General features: G+C 44.0%; 1 protein-coding gene across 1 annotated transcript in view; it reads left to right on the top strand.

Annotated features, from left to right (window-relative positions):
• Positions 1-17,666, top strand: part of GPR158 (G protein-coupled receptor 158) — a 194,559-nt gene that overhangs the window by 36,673 nt on the left and 140,220 nt on the right. The window lies entirely within an intron of this gene.

Here is a 17,666-nt window from a genome sequence, read left to right as displayed (position 1 = left end):
TTTCTTTTTACTATCTGCTACTGTTCACAATACTCAAGTCTAGAATCTAAAAGAATCAAGGTGCAGAAGAGAGGAAATGTGGATGAGGTTGATTCAAGGTGCAAAAGATAGGAAATGTGGATGAGGTTGATTCAAGGTTTAGAAGAGAGGAAATGTGGATGAGGTTGAGTCAAGGTGCAGAAGATAGGAAATGTGGATGAGGTTGAGTCAAGGTGCAGAAGATAGGAAATGTGGATGAGGTTGATTCAAGGTACAGAAGATAGGAAATGTGGATGAGGTTGATTCAAGGTACAGAAGATATGAAATGTGGATGAGGTTGAGTCAAGGTGCAGAAGATAGGAAATGTGGATGAGGTTGATTCAAGGTGCAGAAGATAGAAAATGTGGATGAGGTAGATTCAAGGTGCAGAAGATAGGAAATGTGGATGAGGTTGATTCAAGGTGCAAAAGATAGGAAATGTGGATGAGGTTGATTCAAGGTTTAGAAGAGAGGAAATGTGGATGAGGTAGATTCAAGTGCAGAAGATAGGAAATGTGGATGAGGTTGATTCAAGGTGCAGAAGATAGGAAATGTGGATGAGGTAGATTCAAGTGCAGAAGATAGGAAATGTGGATGAGGTTGAGTCAAGGTGCAGAAGATAGGAAATGTGGATGAGGTTGATTCAAGGTACAGAAGATAGGAAATGTGGATGAGGTTGATTCAAGGTGCAGAAGATAGATAATGTGGATGAGGTTGATTCAAGGTGCAGAAGATATGAAATGTGGATGAGGTTGAGTCAAGGTGCAGAAGATAGGAAATGTGGAAGAGATTGAGTCAAGATGTAGAGGAAAGGAAATGTGGAGGGGTGAAATCAAGGTGTAGAATAGAGGAAAGGTGAAGGGTTGGAATCAAGGTGTAGAAGAAAGGAATGGTGGAGGAGTTGGAAACAAGGTGCAAAAGAGAGGAAAGTTGGAGAGGTGGAATCACGTTGCGGAGGGGAGAGGAGGCAGCTGACTGTTCAGAGCCCAGCACACAACTCTACATCATCTAGATCCCACCCACCCACTCAGCACAGTCATATAAAGAAAACTAGCATGTATAGGAGAGAAAACCACCCAGAAACTGAAGGCTACACACAATATCTTTGAGCACATTAGATCTCATATCCATCTGCAGCTTTTCATGTAATGCCATGTACTATTACTCTTTTAATACTCCCTGTATACTTAAGGGTCTGTTATAAATTCCTTCTATTAGGTGTTTTATATGATCACTCGCTTAAGGCAGTGTATAAATAAGTCGTATGGATGTGAAAATAGACTAGTCCTAAGGCAGAATAACATGGCAAATCATAAACTGCTCATACGTGGTAGATTTTAGACTTCTGAAGTGATAGATTTTGAACATTTTGTGAATGACAGTTGGTACATAAACCTACGAATGTTCATCCCTACAGTCAACCATCAACTAAAGTTAGTCACAACCAATATTGGTTGTTTTGGCCTTTTTAAGACATCAGTTGTAATTGGTTGTCTATGGGCTAGATTGAGGGACCTTAGGGTGATATGTATATTATGGACATGTGTTTGTACTACTAGCACGGACCCACAAAGTTTACATCATGTCCTGTCTCCATCACTTCATTAGCATTGAAGTGTTTGGGGTAAATACATGTTAGTTGGAGCATTGGTTGTTGTTGAGTGTTTGGCGCAGTCTCCTGTGCATGGTAATGTCTTGTCTGTGGCAAGGCTGAATGGGTTTTATACACGAATGTGGGCAGCATGGTGGCCCGGTGGTTGGCACTGTTGGATTGCAGGTAGACATGGGTTTGTCATGAACTGGGTTCGATCTCCATATCCAAAATTGTTTGGTTTAACTAAGATGAAAAATTGGGGATTTCTCTTGGGCGAATTAAAATGGCCACCCCGACATGAACTATAATGGCCACCTCGACATGAACTATAATGGCCACCCTGACATGAATTATAATGGCCACCATGACACGCATTGTGGTAAATTATTATACTCTAGGGTTTCTTCAGATCCCAGAGTATACTAGATGGAGGCCCTGGGGAGGGTAAAAAACCCCCCCTGAAAATATGATTTGGGCCTACTCGCAGTTTCCAGGGGTCTCCTGATAATGTTATGCACCCGGGATCACCACTGAGGCCTGTGATCGAGCCATAGTGGTGACATGGACATGTTGAGCATCATGAAGTCAATACAATTGGCATATCCATGTCATGGGTAAGACCCAATCACTAGCCTCAGCGGTGACCCCAGGTGCATGATGTCAGTGAGAAGAAAGAGAGAGAGCACTGGAGGATGCCCAAAAAGAGGTGAGGGAAGGTGAGCATAAACGTTTTTTTTTATTTTTTACACCTGGGGCCTCCACCTTTTATACTCTTAGAACTGAAGAGATCTCAGAGTATGATAATTTTGTTCCCGGTTCTATGCAAACTTGTTTGACTAAAAACTAGAGATGAGCAAGTAGTACTCAATCGAGTAGGTATTCGATCGAATACTACGGTATTCGAAATAGTCGTACTCGATCGAATACTACTAGCTATTCACAGTAAATATTCGATTCAGAACCAGCGTTGATTGGCTGAGTGTATAGCTACTGGCAAGTCAACGCTGGTTCTGCAGCAGGCTCATCCTTGCTACTCGGGAGAGCTGGCAGCTTGCTGTTACGAGGGAGCTTACTTTTTCTCATAGGAATGAATTGACCAGCATTGATTGGCCAGTGTACAGCATTCGACCAATGAACGCTGGTTCTGCCAGAGGCTCTTCCCTGAGGAGGTGGAGTCTAAGATCGGACCACAGCAGTCTCCATTATGGTCTGATCTTAGACTCCGCCTCCTCACAGACAAGCCTCCAGCAGAACCAGCGTTGATTGGCCAAATGCTATACACTGCCCAATCAACGCTGGTCAATTCATTCCTATGAGAAAAAGTAAGCTCCCTCGTAACAGCAAGCTGCCAGCTCTCCCGACTAGCAAGGACGAGCCTGCTGCAGAACCAGCGTTGATTTGCCGCAGGCTCGTCTTTGCTAGTCGGGAGAGCTGGCAGCTTGCGGTTACGAGGGAGCTTACTTTTTTATCAGCGCAACTGCAAGCGCTGTGCAGTTAAAGCGCATGGACCCCATAGACTATAATGGGTCCGTGCGCTTTAACTGCACAGCGCTCCTCCTAAACACTCTCCTCCTGCTATTTGTGGACTTGGTGACTCTCCTTTAGTCGAATAGTGGTTTCCCCTGAAACGAGCATTTTTTCCCATAGACTATAATGGGATTCGATATTCGATCGAGTAGTCGAATATTGAGGCTCTACTCGAAAGGGATATCAAATCTCTTATATTTCACTGTTCGCTCATCTGCACTAAAAACTAATCTGGCACCCAAGCCACCCAAATCCGAAACTAAACCAATCTTGGGAGATTCGCCCATCTCTAGTCTTAGGTTCGAATCCAGTCAAGGACAATACCTGCATGGAGCTTGTAGGTCCTCACTAGGGTTGAGTTGATCTTGATATTTCAGGATCGATTTTCAAATCTGATTTCTGATCATTTTGCAGCCGATCCCGATCGTGAAATTTGCTCAATCGCCAATTGGGGTCCGATCTTTCCCGATCGCTCAACCCTAGTCAATGCTTCTCTATTGGAAAAGTCACTTTAAGGGCTGAGCCGATCTCGAGATTTCAAACTCCGATTTCCGATCATTTTGTAGCCTATCGCGATCGTGAAAATTTGCTCGATCGCCGATCGGGATCCGATCTTTTCCAATCCTGATCGCTCCAAAAGTCATACATCGCTTACTTATAACTATAGCCTTGAATCTATTGAGTGTTCTGTGAAACTGGTCAAAAAATAATCCTAGTTTATTATGGACCATTCACACCATATAAATAGGCCCATAGGATTGACTTTAGTGCAGCGGTGATGGCCATCCCTTGGCTGATTTTTCTATTTGTGTGAACAGAGCCTTAGGAATAGCCTTCTGTGAGTAGATAAATCTTAATGACTCTCTTTCTGTTGCATTGCATGCCGGGATCTCATGTTTTTATTAATATAGGTATGGACATTTTAGGACAGTTCATTAGTCACCATCGCCCTGTATAACCAGGCAAATATCAATAGCTCGGATACAAAGTCGTGTAAGACCAAGGTTATGGAATCATTTTACCTGGGACAGGCTGCCATGGAAACACATTTCTCATGCTATAGGAAAACATCACAATACGCAGAATTGTCAGTTCATTCAGCAAAATAAGGTCAGAATCAATTTAAGAATTAAGCCTGACTGAATTAATCGTATGACTCATGAAACATTGCAGGGGAATAAATAGCGTTTATCTATCACTCCTGCCCATGACAACAATGGCTGCCCTACTGAAATCCGTCATTACTGATGCACTTGTATCTTACAGAAGGATTATTGTGCAGAAGTGACACTACAATAGAAACCTCTAAGCATAATAAGGAATTATCAGGTAGGGTTGAGCGATCGAGATCGGAAAAGATCGGATTGGCGATCGAGAAAATTTCACGATCACGATCAAGATCGGCTGGAAAACGATTGGAAATTGGATTTTGAAATCGATCCTGAAATCTCAAGATTGGCTCAACCCTATTATCAAGACCCCTGGCTGGGGGCGATTCTGGACCCGATAAAATTTAAAGGGAGTCTCTCACCAGAATCCGGACTAGGGTCAGCTGATACTAATAGCAGGGGCGTAACTACCGCAGAGGCAGCAGAGGCGGCTGCCACAGGGCCCGGGCCATTAGGAGGCCCGGTGACAGCCGCTACCGCTGCGTTTTTTTTTTTTTTTTTTTAATAGGCCATTATGGGCCCTATTTACTTGCCGATCCTGGCTGGGCCGGGATCGGTGAGGGACACCGCGGGCCCTACAAATACTATCATTATACTAGGGGGTCTTTGCAGACCCCCGAGTACAATGATCGGCGGACCGGGAGAGGTAAGGGTACATAACAAAACCTGTTACTCACCTCTCCACGATCCTGCCAGGCCTCCTTCCTACTTGTCTGACGTCACATGAACCCGGCCTGCTTCCCTAGTCATGTGACGTCCGACGTCATTGAAGAAGGACAGCAGTGGAGAAGACAGCGTAGGAGCCGGGGGACAGGTAAGAAACAGTAATTTTTTTATGTTTTTATTCCCCCCGGGTCTCCGATTATTATACTCTGGGGTCTGAAAAGTTATGGGGGATAATACTGTGTGCAGGGGCCACTAATGGACATAATACTGTGTGCAGGGGCCACTAATGGACATAATACTGTGTGCAGGGGCCACTAATGGACATAATACTGTGTGCAGGGGCCACTATGGGGGATAATACTGTGTGCAGGGGCCACTATGGGGGATAATACTGTGTGCAGGGGCCACTAATGGACATAATACTGTGTGCAGGGCTTACTAAGGGTAATAATAATAGAGTGCGGAGAAGGGGGTCGGCCGAGGTCTTCGGCGTCGGTTGGGGGGGGCATGTTAAAAGTTCGCCAAGGGAGCCCCGCCATTCCTAGTTACGCCACTGACTAATAGTGTTTTTCCCTTCTGAATTGCTGCCTCCATTCCTGAGATATCAATATTTTTGTCAAAGCACCCTTTGGAGCAATGAGGGAAATACTGCTTACTAGTTTGGAGCAATGGCAACGCCCTTATTACTCCAAAGAGTTCATTTGCATGTTTACAAAAACAGTGAGGTCTTGGGAATGGAGGCAGCGATTCACAAGGGGAGAACACTTCTATCTCAGGTTGGGGTGATATGCTGGATTCTAGTGACATACTCCTTTTAACCCACTCCTGACATCCGCCGTACTATTATGGTGGATACCTGGTATTGAAATTTGGCGGCAGAATTGTTTGCAAACATTTTCCAAGAGGTGCATGGGCACTGCCATTTGTTGGGGTTCCGGGGCTGTGAAACCCTTGCTATGACAGCCAGGACTCTATTGAAGGCTCCCAGGCGTGAATGACATTCATTTCTATTACAGGCTTTACTATGCAACTTGTAATACAAATGTCACCAAACGGACAAATGAATATGGAACGGATGCAAAATGGTCATAAAAAAAAAAAGACATATATGCCCATTTTTCACGTAAATCAAGGTTCACTAAAAATGGAATGGTCATGCAAATAAGGTCTAGAGTTGCATCCAATTCATTTCAATGGTATAGCTTATTAATCTGCACCAGATGAATACTGACCATCTACTTTATGGGAACCAACTTTCTAGAAGATGATTTCTAAGTGCAATTTTTGGATGGTTATCACAAAAAAAAATCCACAAAACTAATCTTGGCAGGTTCGTCCATCTCTAATAGCAATGTGTTATGTGTGATTTTCCATGGGCTGCAGATACACGTAATACAATAGCCTTAAGCAAAGTATTATGGTGATGTCCAAATGATGCAGACTCACCTAAACAAAGGAAATATTCCACTCTGCTATATCTATAAATATGTCAAGATCCATCATACAAGCCGGCCTCATTTACTCAGTACTCAGCAATATGTCCACATATGCCTAGAAGATGGAGAAAGCCATCAATGCTCAGTGGGGATATAAGGTTGGTCTATATGGTCTATTCTATCTGTGGTCCTTCTTCAGGGAAAGAAAATATAATATCCCGCAGCATTAGAATAATAGGACAGATGATAGATCATGCAGCAGAATAATTCCCTGGACAGAACCTGAATGTGTAAATCTAGATCAATGGCCTTTGCAAGGTCATAGCAATGTATTACTTCTGCAGTGTAAAGGGGATAGATATCCTGCACGAAATGACATGGTTATTATACAATAAGAGGACCAACACGGGGAGTGCGAAAATAGGAAAATATAATGAGGCTCATATTAACTCATATTTATATACAGTGCTCCCTATAGGCATGGTAGGTGTCCTCTAACCAAACTCAAATGACCAGGCATCAAAGTACCCCAAGACGATAATTGTACACTGTGCGGAACCTACAAAAAACACTACATGACATTATTAGGATCCCCCATATACATGTTAGGTGCCGCCTGGTCTGCCAGCAGTATTACGCAACCGTTTCAAACAAAGTATTCCATAGTGAAAAAATGTCCCAACCAAGTACCCCCAAAGTAACCATCACCTGTAAGTGTTCACAAAATAAGGGTTCATTTGGAGCCTCCGACAAAAGTTAGTTAGTGGTCCCTTCAGTGCCCCAACATGTAGTATAATGGACCCCTCCACAAGTAGTATAATGGACCCCTCTACATGTAGTATAATGGACCCCTCCACATGTAGTATAATGGACCTCTCCACATGTAGTATAATGGACCCCTCCACAAGTATAATAATGGACCCCTCCACAAGTATTATAATGGACCCCTCCACATGTAGTATAATGTACTCCTCCAGATGTAGTATAATGGACCCCTCCAGATGTAGTATAATGGTTCCCTCCACAAATAGTATAATGGGTCCCTCCACATACAGTATAATGGTTCCCTTCGCATGTAGTATAATAGTTCCCTCCACATGTAGTATAATAGTTCCCTCCACATGTAGTATAATGGACCCCTCCACAAGTATTATAATGGACCCCTCCACATGTAGTATAATGTACTCCTCCAGATGTAGTATAATGTACTCCTCCAGATGTAGTATAATGGACCCCTCCAGATGTAGTATAATGGTTCCCTCCACAAATAGTATAATGGGTCCCTCCACATACAGTATAATGGTTCCCTTCGCATGTAGTATAATAGTTCCCTCCACATGTAGTATAATAGTTCCCTCCACATGTAGTATAATGGACCCCTCCACATGTAGTATAATGGACCCCTCGACATGTAGTATAATGGTTCCCTCCACATGTAGTATAATGGTTCCCTCCACATGTAGTATAATGGTTCCCTCCACATGTAGTATAATGGTTCCCTCCACAGGTAGTATAATGGTTCCCTCCACAGGTAGTATAATGCCTCCTCATTGCTCCTGGATGTAGTACAATAGCACCCTCAACGTCCCCACACTCAGAATGGGCCCCTTTGTGCTCCCACATGTAATGTAATGGCTGATTGCTCTTCTAAAGTATAAAGGGCATTCATGACCGTGTTCTGACTTTTATATTGGGCATGAGGACACAGTTGTTCTTAGATGCAACACCTACCCCAAGGTATTGTGGGGCATACCCCCTGACGTCCCCATAGCACAGGTTGAGAACTACTGCTCTAAAGTACTTGGCCAATCTGTGTATTACACAGTCAGCCATTAATATGACTTTGATTTTAAAAGGGGTTGTTTAATAAGAAAACCCATTTAGGTCGGGGACCCCATATGGCGTAAATGCCGTGATTTGCCCACAGCAGAAACTTCATGTAAAAAAATAAAATAAATAAAAAATAAAAAAAATAGGGTCAAAACCAAAGTTTTATGTTCTGATACAGAGCTCCAAATCACCTGGAGAGACAGAAATGAAAATCATAATATCTTGGCTGCAAACAGCCCCCTCTAGAGGGCACTCAGAAGCTCAGAGATTTATTATTAAAGGGGTTTCCACACTGTTTTTTATTTATGGCACATCCTTAGGCTAGCCTATAATATATATAAGGCGCTTTGTGCCTTATATAGTGATCGGGCAACGTAACTGCAATGAGGTGCGGTAAAATAATAAATGCTGATACCCACTCACCAGTATAAAGTAATATGGAGTTATCTGCTTACACCGAATAGCTGATGCTTTCTGCACCCCCATGATTAAATATTTATGGCTTATCCTAAGCATAGGCTATACATACAAAAAAAATCCTGGACAACCCCTTTAAGTGCAATATGTAAGCCTTGACATAGGCAGCCAAAACATTTTGATGTAACTCTATGGTTGCAATTCAAGCCGGGCGTAAAACATGCCAAAGACAGGCACAAATTGCTGCATTTTGGCACATTTTTAGGGCATCTAATTTTACACCAATTTTTTTTAGCTTGCTTGAAAATGGGATGTGGATTCTCAAAAAGGAGGTATAATTTTGTAGGGAAAGGGGTCTGACTTAAATGGTCCAAAATACACCAAAATTGTAAAAAAGAATCTCTAGAAAAAAAAAAAAAATTGACAAGGCATCAAATTTATTCGACATGAAGGATTGAAAGATAGGCTACTTTTCGGCACAATCACGCACATACGTTCTTGCCAGGAGCTGCAGAAAACCAGAGCTCATAGCAGCAGCTCTGCAATCCCACACACTTCTTAGCATAGCAAGCCACAAACTCCCTATTGCCGCCTCCAGGCTAGCCCCTAACCCCAGGCAAAAATATTTACATATACTTTCACACTTCCCCGCTCACGTTAAGGTTACTCCAGCGGCCTGCCTCTTCCACGCTCCGGACCCGGCATCTTTGCCGAACACCAGCGCAATCGGGATCCGCGACACCGCCCAGCCAGCCACAGCAACTACACTGTAGACCCTGACGCCGCACTCAACTTACTCGGTTTGCGCCTTCCTGATCCTCCAGCTTAACTCTGGTGATTACGCCGTGTCATTCGGCAGCGGGACAGTGCATGTGCCGGCACGGGAGTTAAGGGATTTTGCGGTGGGGGCCCTGCTAAACAGGGGGTGGGTGGGGGTGCCCAACAGGTGGAGGCCATAGGAGGGGGGTCTGCAGGAAAACGTGGGGTGGGGAGATTGACCCGAGGTGCCGCGGGAGTGAGAGGTGGTCAGGGTCGCTGCAGGGGTGGGGGCTGCGGAGAGGGTGGGGGCGCTGGGAGTGCCACAGGGGTGTGGCCGGGGCCATGAGAAAGAGTGGGGTGCCGGGGCAGGAAGGTGCATGAGCGCGGGGACGAGGGTGACTGCGGGGAGCCAGGAGCAGCCGGTAGGTAAAAAGCCTGCAGGGACAGGCAAGGAGCAAATGGGACAGGGGCGCGCAGGAGTGGACGTGGCGGCACACGGCAGATCATAACCTACGGCGAATGCCGAAATATCAGTGGCTCAGCGCCAACTCCACCCGCAGACGAAGTCGCGGGAGGATGCTAGTTTATAATATTAATTATTATATTACTATTGTTACATTATAATATTATCACATTACATATATATATATCTGTATAGCATAATAATATTATAATATAATACAGTAATAATATAAATAATATTATAAATATATATATATATATATATATATATAAAATCTGTCTGTATAATATAATAATATCATAATATAATAATAATATAATACATTATATATATATAGTCTCAATCTCAAAGCTCTTACCGCTATAAAAATATATTACTAAATTAAAAAATAATACATTCAGCTACACCTGTGTACAAGGGCTGCAATTTTGCAACTATCACACTATACACGCTTCTTTTTTTGCAGCCGCCCTATTCCATTACGAAAATAAAAAATATAAAATGCTGACATGTAATAAATTGCCGTCTCCAGTTGGCAATAACTTCATTACGAACATAAAGGCTTTGTTTATACGGTTTTGTGAAAGATCCGGTATTTTCCTTTGAATCGTTCTCGCGGATAGAATACAAAACGTAATCTGCCGTTAAAATGAGAAATAAATGGGATGTTAAAGCTGTTTACAAATAGAGGAGTGCGTATAATCATCCCTACGGTTCTGTTATTCAACCTCAACCTAATGGAGAAATTATCTCAGCAAGAAGGCAGAAAACTGTAGAAAGTGCAAAAGAGGAATTACTGCACTAAACTAACTTAATGCGCTCAAGCAGTTTCCCGGCTCCCTGGTTTGGCAGATAATGGTTTCTAGCTGTGATTTCCTTTGGAGAACTAAATCCACTAGTCTTCCATGTACAACCACCCACACTGCGGCGCCTTCTCTGTCCCCCTGTAGCTATAATGTGCCGCTAAGTACATGCTTTACATACAGGAAGACAACACTGAACATTACACATTTAGTCCCACAAAGCATCTACGTAGAAATACTCAGCGTGTTGTGTTTACTCCGGAACGTATTTATTCAAGATACTAATGGCCTCTTAATGGGGTAACAATACATTCCAGAAATTCCCGCAATTATCACATTTTCAAAAACTTGCACTGAGCGTGGACTCGGAAGAAAAAGCGGTTCCTATCTCAGACCCTTAGGAGGTGGAAGTCAAACATATAGGTGGCCATGCATCTTCTATAGCTGTGGCCTGAACACTTGTTTGGTTGGCAGCTATTCCTTCCGAACTTCCCGTATACATGCCATGAGAAGATAGTGTTAGCCACATATGTAGCATTCAACATGGCAATTCGTCATCCGCCAACACCATCTTGAAGCTACAGAAATTAAGTAGTGAAACATAGGACTGAGCCGCAGTCAATTCTCTTGTTCCATCGTCTGCGATATAGTCATCACTTACTGCACCTCAAAGTAGCCCTCCCACTAAACTTTTTATTCCTTGACCCATTTGAAAGATGTCGCAAAGATAATCTTCTTACCTTTGCTGTATTTGTGAATTATCAGGTCCTTGGCTGTGTCATGTGACCTACAATAAGACTCCCCAGCTCGAGAATTTATTAAGACTGGCATTTTGTATACCAGTCTTAAGAAAGTTGTTTTAGTGGAAAATAAGCCCCCACAAATAGCAGCTGATATAGCCAGCTATCTCAGCAGTTACACCCATCGTTATATGGCTACCATTGTTACTGCCACTAGAGATGAGCGAACACTAAAATGTTCGAGGTTCGAAATTCGATTCGAACAGCCGCTCACTGTTCGAGTGTTCGAATGGGTTTCGAACCCCATTATAGTCTATGGGGAACATATACTCGTTAAGGGGGAAACCCAAATTCGTGTCTGGAGGGTCACCAAGTCCACTATGACACCCCAGGAAATGATACCAACACCCTGGAATGACACTGGGACAGCAGGGGAAGCATGTCTGGGGGCATAAAAGTCACTTTATTTCATGGAAATCCCTGTCAGTTTGCGATTTTCGCAAGCTAACTTTTCCCCATAGAAATGCATTGGCCAGTGCTGATTGGCCAGAGTACGGAACTCGACCAATCAGCGCTGGCTCTGCTGGAGGAGGCGGAGTCTAAGATCGCTCCACACCAGTCTCCATTCAGGTCCGACCTTAGACTCCGCCTCCTCCGGCAGAGCCAGCGCTGATTGGCCGAAGGCTGGCCAATGCATTCCTATGCGAATGCAGAGACTTAGCAGTGCTGAGTCAGTTTTGCTCAACTTCACATCTGATGCACACTCGGCACTGCTACATCAGATGTAGCAATCTGATGTAGCAGAGCCGAGGGTGCACTAGAACCCCTGTGCAAACTCAGTTCACGCTAATAGAATGCATTGGCCAGCGCTGATTGGCCAATGCATTCTATTAGCCCGATGAAGTAGAGCTGAATGTGTGTGCTAAGCACACACATTCAGCACTGCTTCATCACGCCAATACAATGCATTAGCCAGTGCTGATTGGCCAGAGTACGGAATTCGGCCAATCAGCGCTGGCTCTGCTGGAGGAGGCGGAGTCTAAGGTCGGACCTGAATGGAGACTGGTGTGGAGCGATCTTAGACTCCGCCTCCTCCAGCAGAGCCAGCGCTGATTGGTCGAGTTCCGTACTCTGGCCAATCAGCGCTGGCCAATGCATCCCTATGGGAAAAAGTTTATCTCACAAAAATCACAATTACACACCCGATAGAGCCCCAAAAAGTTATTTTTAATAACATTCCCCCCTAAATAAAGGTTATCCCTAGCTATCCCTGCCTGTACAGCTATCCCTGTCTCATAGTCACAAAGTTCACATTCTCATATGACCCGGATTTGAAATCCACTATTCGTCTAAAATGGAGGTCACCTGATTTCGGCAGCCAATGACTTTTTCCAATTTTTTTCAATGCCCCCGGTGTCGTAGTTCCTGTCCCACCTCCCCTGCACTGTTATTGGTGCAAAAAAGGCGCCAGGGAAGGTGGGAGGGGAATCGAATTTTGGCGCACTTTACCACGCGGTGTTCGATTCGATTCGAACATAGCGAACACCCTGATATCCGATCGAACATGTGTTCGATAGAACACTGTTCGCTCATCTCTAACTGCCACCCACTATGTTTTTCTCTCTCAGTTATAACAAAATTACTAAAATAGCTAGTTGGGAGAGAACACATTTAAGACCTTGAGTCTCTGGTGACCCTAAACTATCTATCTGTAGAGCTGGGGTGATAGCCTGGGTTCTGGTCACCTTAACCTACCTATCTGTGAGGCTGGGTGACCCTAACCAAATCTATCTGTGGGGCTGTATTGATATGCTGGGTTCTCGTGACTCTAAACAATCTATATATCTGTGGGGCTTGGGTGATATGCTGGGTCTGGTGACAGTAACCTATCTATCAGCGGGGCTGGGAAGATATGCTGAGTTCTGGTTACCCTAACTTATCTATCTGCAGGGCTGTGGTGATATTCTGGGTCTGGTGACACTAACCTATCTATCTGCAGGGCTGGGGTGATATTCTGGGTCTGGTGACACTAACCTATGTATCTGCAGGACTGGGGTGATATGCTGGTCCTGGTGACAGTAACCTATCTATCTGCAGGGCTGGGTTGATATGTTGGTTCTGGTGACACTAACCTATCTATCAACGGGGCTGGGAAGATATGCTGAGTTCTGGTTACCCTAACCTATCTATCTGCGGGGCTGTGGTGATATGCTGGGTCTGGTGACACTAACCTATCTATCTGCAGGGCTGGGGTGATATGCTGGTTCTGGTGACACTAACCTATCTATCAGCGGGGCTGGGAGATATGCTGAGTTCTGGTTACCCTAACCTATCTATTTGTAGGGCTGTGGGGGATATGCAGGTTCTGGTGACTCTAACCTATCTATCGGTGGGACTGGGTTGATATACTGAGTTCTGATGACACTAGCCTATCTATCTGCAGGACTGGGGTGATATGCTGAATTCTGGTTACTCTAACCTATCTATCTGTGGGGCTGGGGTGATATGCTGAGTTCTGGTGACCCTAACCTATCTATTTGTAGGGCTGTGGGGGATATGCTAGTTCTGGTGACTCTAACCTATCTATCGGTGGGACTGGGTTGACATACTGAGTTCTGGTGACACTAACCTATATATCTGCAGGGCTGGGATGATATGCTGAATTCTGGTTACCCTAACCTATCTTTCTTCAACGCTGGGGTGATATGCTGGGTTCTGGTGACCCTACCCTATCTATCTGCGAGGATGGGGTGATATGCTGGTTCTGGTGACCCTAACCTAGATAGGTTAGGGTCACCAGAACCATCAGAACCAGACTTCCCTTTAAGCAATCCCATATGAAGCGCCCACAAGCCATGCATCCCTAAGACTATTCCATCTTTGGGGCCACTGTTCTTTTTATAGCTTGGTGCATGTACTGTAAGTTATTGAGTTCCATACTTCCCCGTATATAGTAATATGCGCACTACTAGAATGTTGTAGTTTCCTTGCAACCCTCTAAGCCCAGATACGACAGCTAATAGTTGTTCATCATATTTTAATTAAGTTGGCTGGATAGAAATACGAGATAGCGCAGAAGATCGGAGGAGGCATACATCCAATATTTTCACATATTAATCACTGTGTTAGGCTGGCGAGACCAGATTTTATGGTAATAAAATGCTAATCTATCATGATCTGAAAAACACATTTTGTATAATGAGAGACAATATTGCAGCTAAAGTGACCAAATATGAAGTGGATAAACTAGGTACATACTGCAGGAATCTAGAAGAAAAACTATAGGGCCGATTTATCAAGACTGCATTTTCTTCACCAGACTTGGTCATCCCTGCCCTCCTGCCGGAGTTTTTCTCTTGTAATTGTATGTTTGCGGTTTCCTTTGTGTTGTTTTGTTTTGGTATAACCCATTCGTTGGATACCCCTCTGTGCTAACGGCATGGTCCCCAGAGGACCGTAAGAGAGTCAGTTGAGTGTGTGCTGGCATTGTGACTGAACCTCTGAGTGAGTCCTCAGCAGCCCCTGAGGGAGAAGTGACCACTGAAGCCCATCATCTACCTAACACAGTCTTGAGGCAGGGAAGATATTGCGATTAACCCTAAAGAGACAAGAAATGTGACAGCGTAGAGGACAGAGTCATGCTCTTCAGGAAGCCACCAGCCAAGAGTCATTTGTATCCAGGTACCTGGTTCCTTGGGACTTTCGGTTAACTCAGCCCCCTTATCTCATAGTGGGTAAGGCAGAGTAATATATATTGAGTGGATTGGAGTAAAGGCACCATGTATCATCATAGTCTGAGCATCCCTCATTCCAAGCCTGGGAATAGCCATCCAAGTGGGGACTACTACACCCATCAGGAAGCTGCATGAGTTGAGTATTGAGTATAGTTTGCCTTCTGAATTGTTCCTGCACTTACCATCAGGGATCTTCTGTAAACCACTACTCAGCTCAGGTTGAGTGAAGATCCCTCTCCAACTGAAGGCGCTTAGGGGGAATAACTACCAGCACCATCAGGTATCATGCATGTCCCCCATCAGTGTCTGGCCTGGGAGGTGGGCAGGAGGAGTTTGGCTGAGTGTAGTTGGCGTACCTGTGATATCATCACCATCACTACTACTCTGGCTCTCTCCTTTGGGTTGTGGCACAAAGATGTTGCCCTTGGTCAACTCCAGTGCTGCAAGGGGTATGGGTTACAATAACTACCGAAAATGGGTGGTCTCGTCCAGTTTGATAAAACATGGCAAACTCTAGAATGAATAAGGTTGTCTACTTGTTATCAGGGTCCCTTGACTCTTAGTTGATCACATAGTATCCCCTGCTGTGATCCCAAGTGGTCAGTTGCGATTTTGGGGGGGGGGAAACCTGGCAGTAAAGTTGTCTATACATGTTCATTTTTACTTCATGCAAACTGATCAAAATATTGCATGGAGTGATAGTAACATCTCCACTTTTTCCAATAGCTACAGATTCCCTGACACTAATATTTGTTGAATGAAATGTATGACAGCTCCCAGATAGCCCAAGAAAATCGCGCTCAATTAGCTCCTGACAGACGTACAACTTGCCAAGTTTTGACAGACTAGAAATTCGACGTAGCTCTGGAGGAGTTGCATGAAATGCCGAAGTCACTAGTCTGGAGAAAAGATCAACTCCAGCTGATTTCCAAGTGATCATGACAAGTAGCTGAGACATAGCATTAAGGAGCTTGTGTTAACCCTTTGACAATAGGAGATCACAGAAGGTGCTTTAGGGTGATTTTGTTCTTTCTATCCTCCTCTACTAATGGTGGACTCGTTGGCATTATCTGTAGTTGACAAGTCTTTTTGGGGGGGCACCAAGGATGATGCTTTTGAAACACAAAATTACAACTTATCTCCAGGTGATATATGTCTGAGTGGTGGGGGTCCGAACGCTGAAACCCCCTATATCACGAGACTGAGAGAGTTAACCACCAACTCCGATTTCTCTATTTTCCCACAGCCTGACTCCAACTCTGACACCTTCATTAATGGCTGTCACTGCAGCATCTACTGCTCCTCTAATTCAGTAAAGAAACTAGAGATGGAACAAGTTATACATCTAATTAATTATACAATATTAATCATTCCATAATACTATTTTAATTAATTTTTTAAAGCTGGAGTTGAAGTTGGCATCTTTTTTCCAAGTCCAAAATTGGTCCTGACTGTGACTCCAACCCAACAGACTTCTCTCATGTACTCCAGTGGGTGTGAAAGGTGCCCTAATAATAATCTATGGGACTGCTAAAGATAAGCCAATTAGTATATTCCATAATACCTAATATATAGGGGTCCAAAAGGTAGAAAGGCCACAAATTGGGAGAACACAAATTCATCCTACACTGTCTACCAATAAGTATTGGGACACCCATGCAAATGAAGATATCTGCGGTCGTGATGTATGTCACGTCTTCCGCCGTTAAATAGGGAACAGCATTGGCATTAGTCGCATGCAAGATGCCACGAAGTGCAGAGGTGTCCGATTTTGAGAAAGGGGTAATTGTGGGGTATCACAGGAATGGTCGATCCTTAAGGGACATAGCAAGCGAACTGCATTGGCCAAAATGGACAGTGGCCTATGTGATTATGAAGTGGAAGGTGAACTGTGATTGTCAGAATGTGCCCCGAGTCAGCAGACCCCCGAAACTGGGAGATAGAGAGCGACGAGTGCTGGCCAGAGAAACTGCACCCAACCGATGGCTCACATACACCAGGAGTGTCACCAGGCATCCGGGAGTATTGTGTCGATCAATCCCATCTGTAAGGAAGCATCTGCTGGGGTCTACCAACTGTTGGACAGGAATAATGTTGTTTTTCTATTCTACCGCAGGGGTCCAAATACTTATTGGTAGACAGTGTATACTGTATAACAGGTGTTTGAATTTTTTCCATTATTTCTATAGACTTTAAACCTTTGGACCTTTCACCACTTCCACCAAGTGGTGGCCTCTGGTTGGCTTCTGATGTGCCATAAATGCACCACAAATTATAGACATGTGGAAAAAGTCATTAAAAATACAAAGTGTGTATCTTTACAACACAAACCAGATTTTTTTTATTTGGTGTGGACAAAATAAAAGTTAAGTACCAACCTCCATTGTCAATGTGTCGAAGATATAGACAAGACATTGTAAAATAAGACACTCTTAGTAAATGTGCCCCGATGTATTCTACTTGTATCTATCAACCGATCTATACCATAATCCAATACATATATACACATC

Source organism: Leptodactylus fuscus, chromosome 4 (genome assembly GCF_031893055.1).
Source record: "Leptodactylus fuscus isolate aLepFus1 chromosome 4, aLepFus1.hap2, whole genome shotgun sequence".
NCBI classification, from domain to species: domain Eukaryota; kingdom Metazoa; phylum Chordata; class Amphibia; order Anura; family Leptodactylidae; genus Leptodactylus; species Leptodactylus fuscus.
Note: the sequence above shows the minus strand (reverse complement) of the source record. Positions and strands in the feature narration are given on the sequence as shown.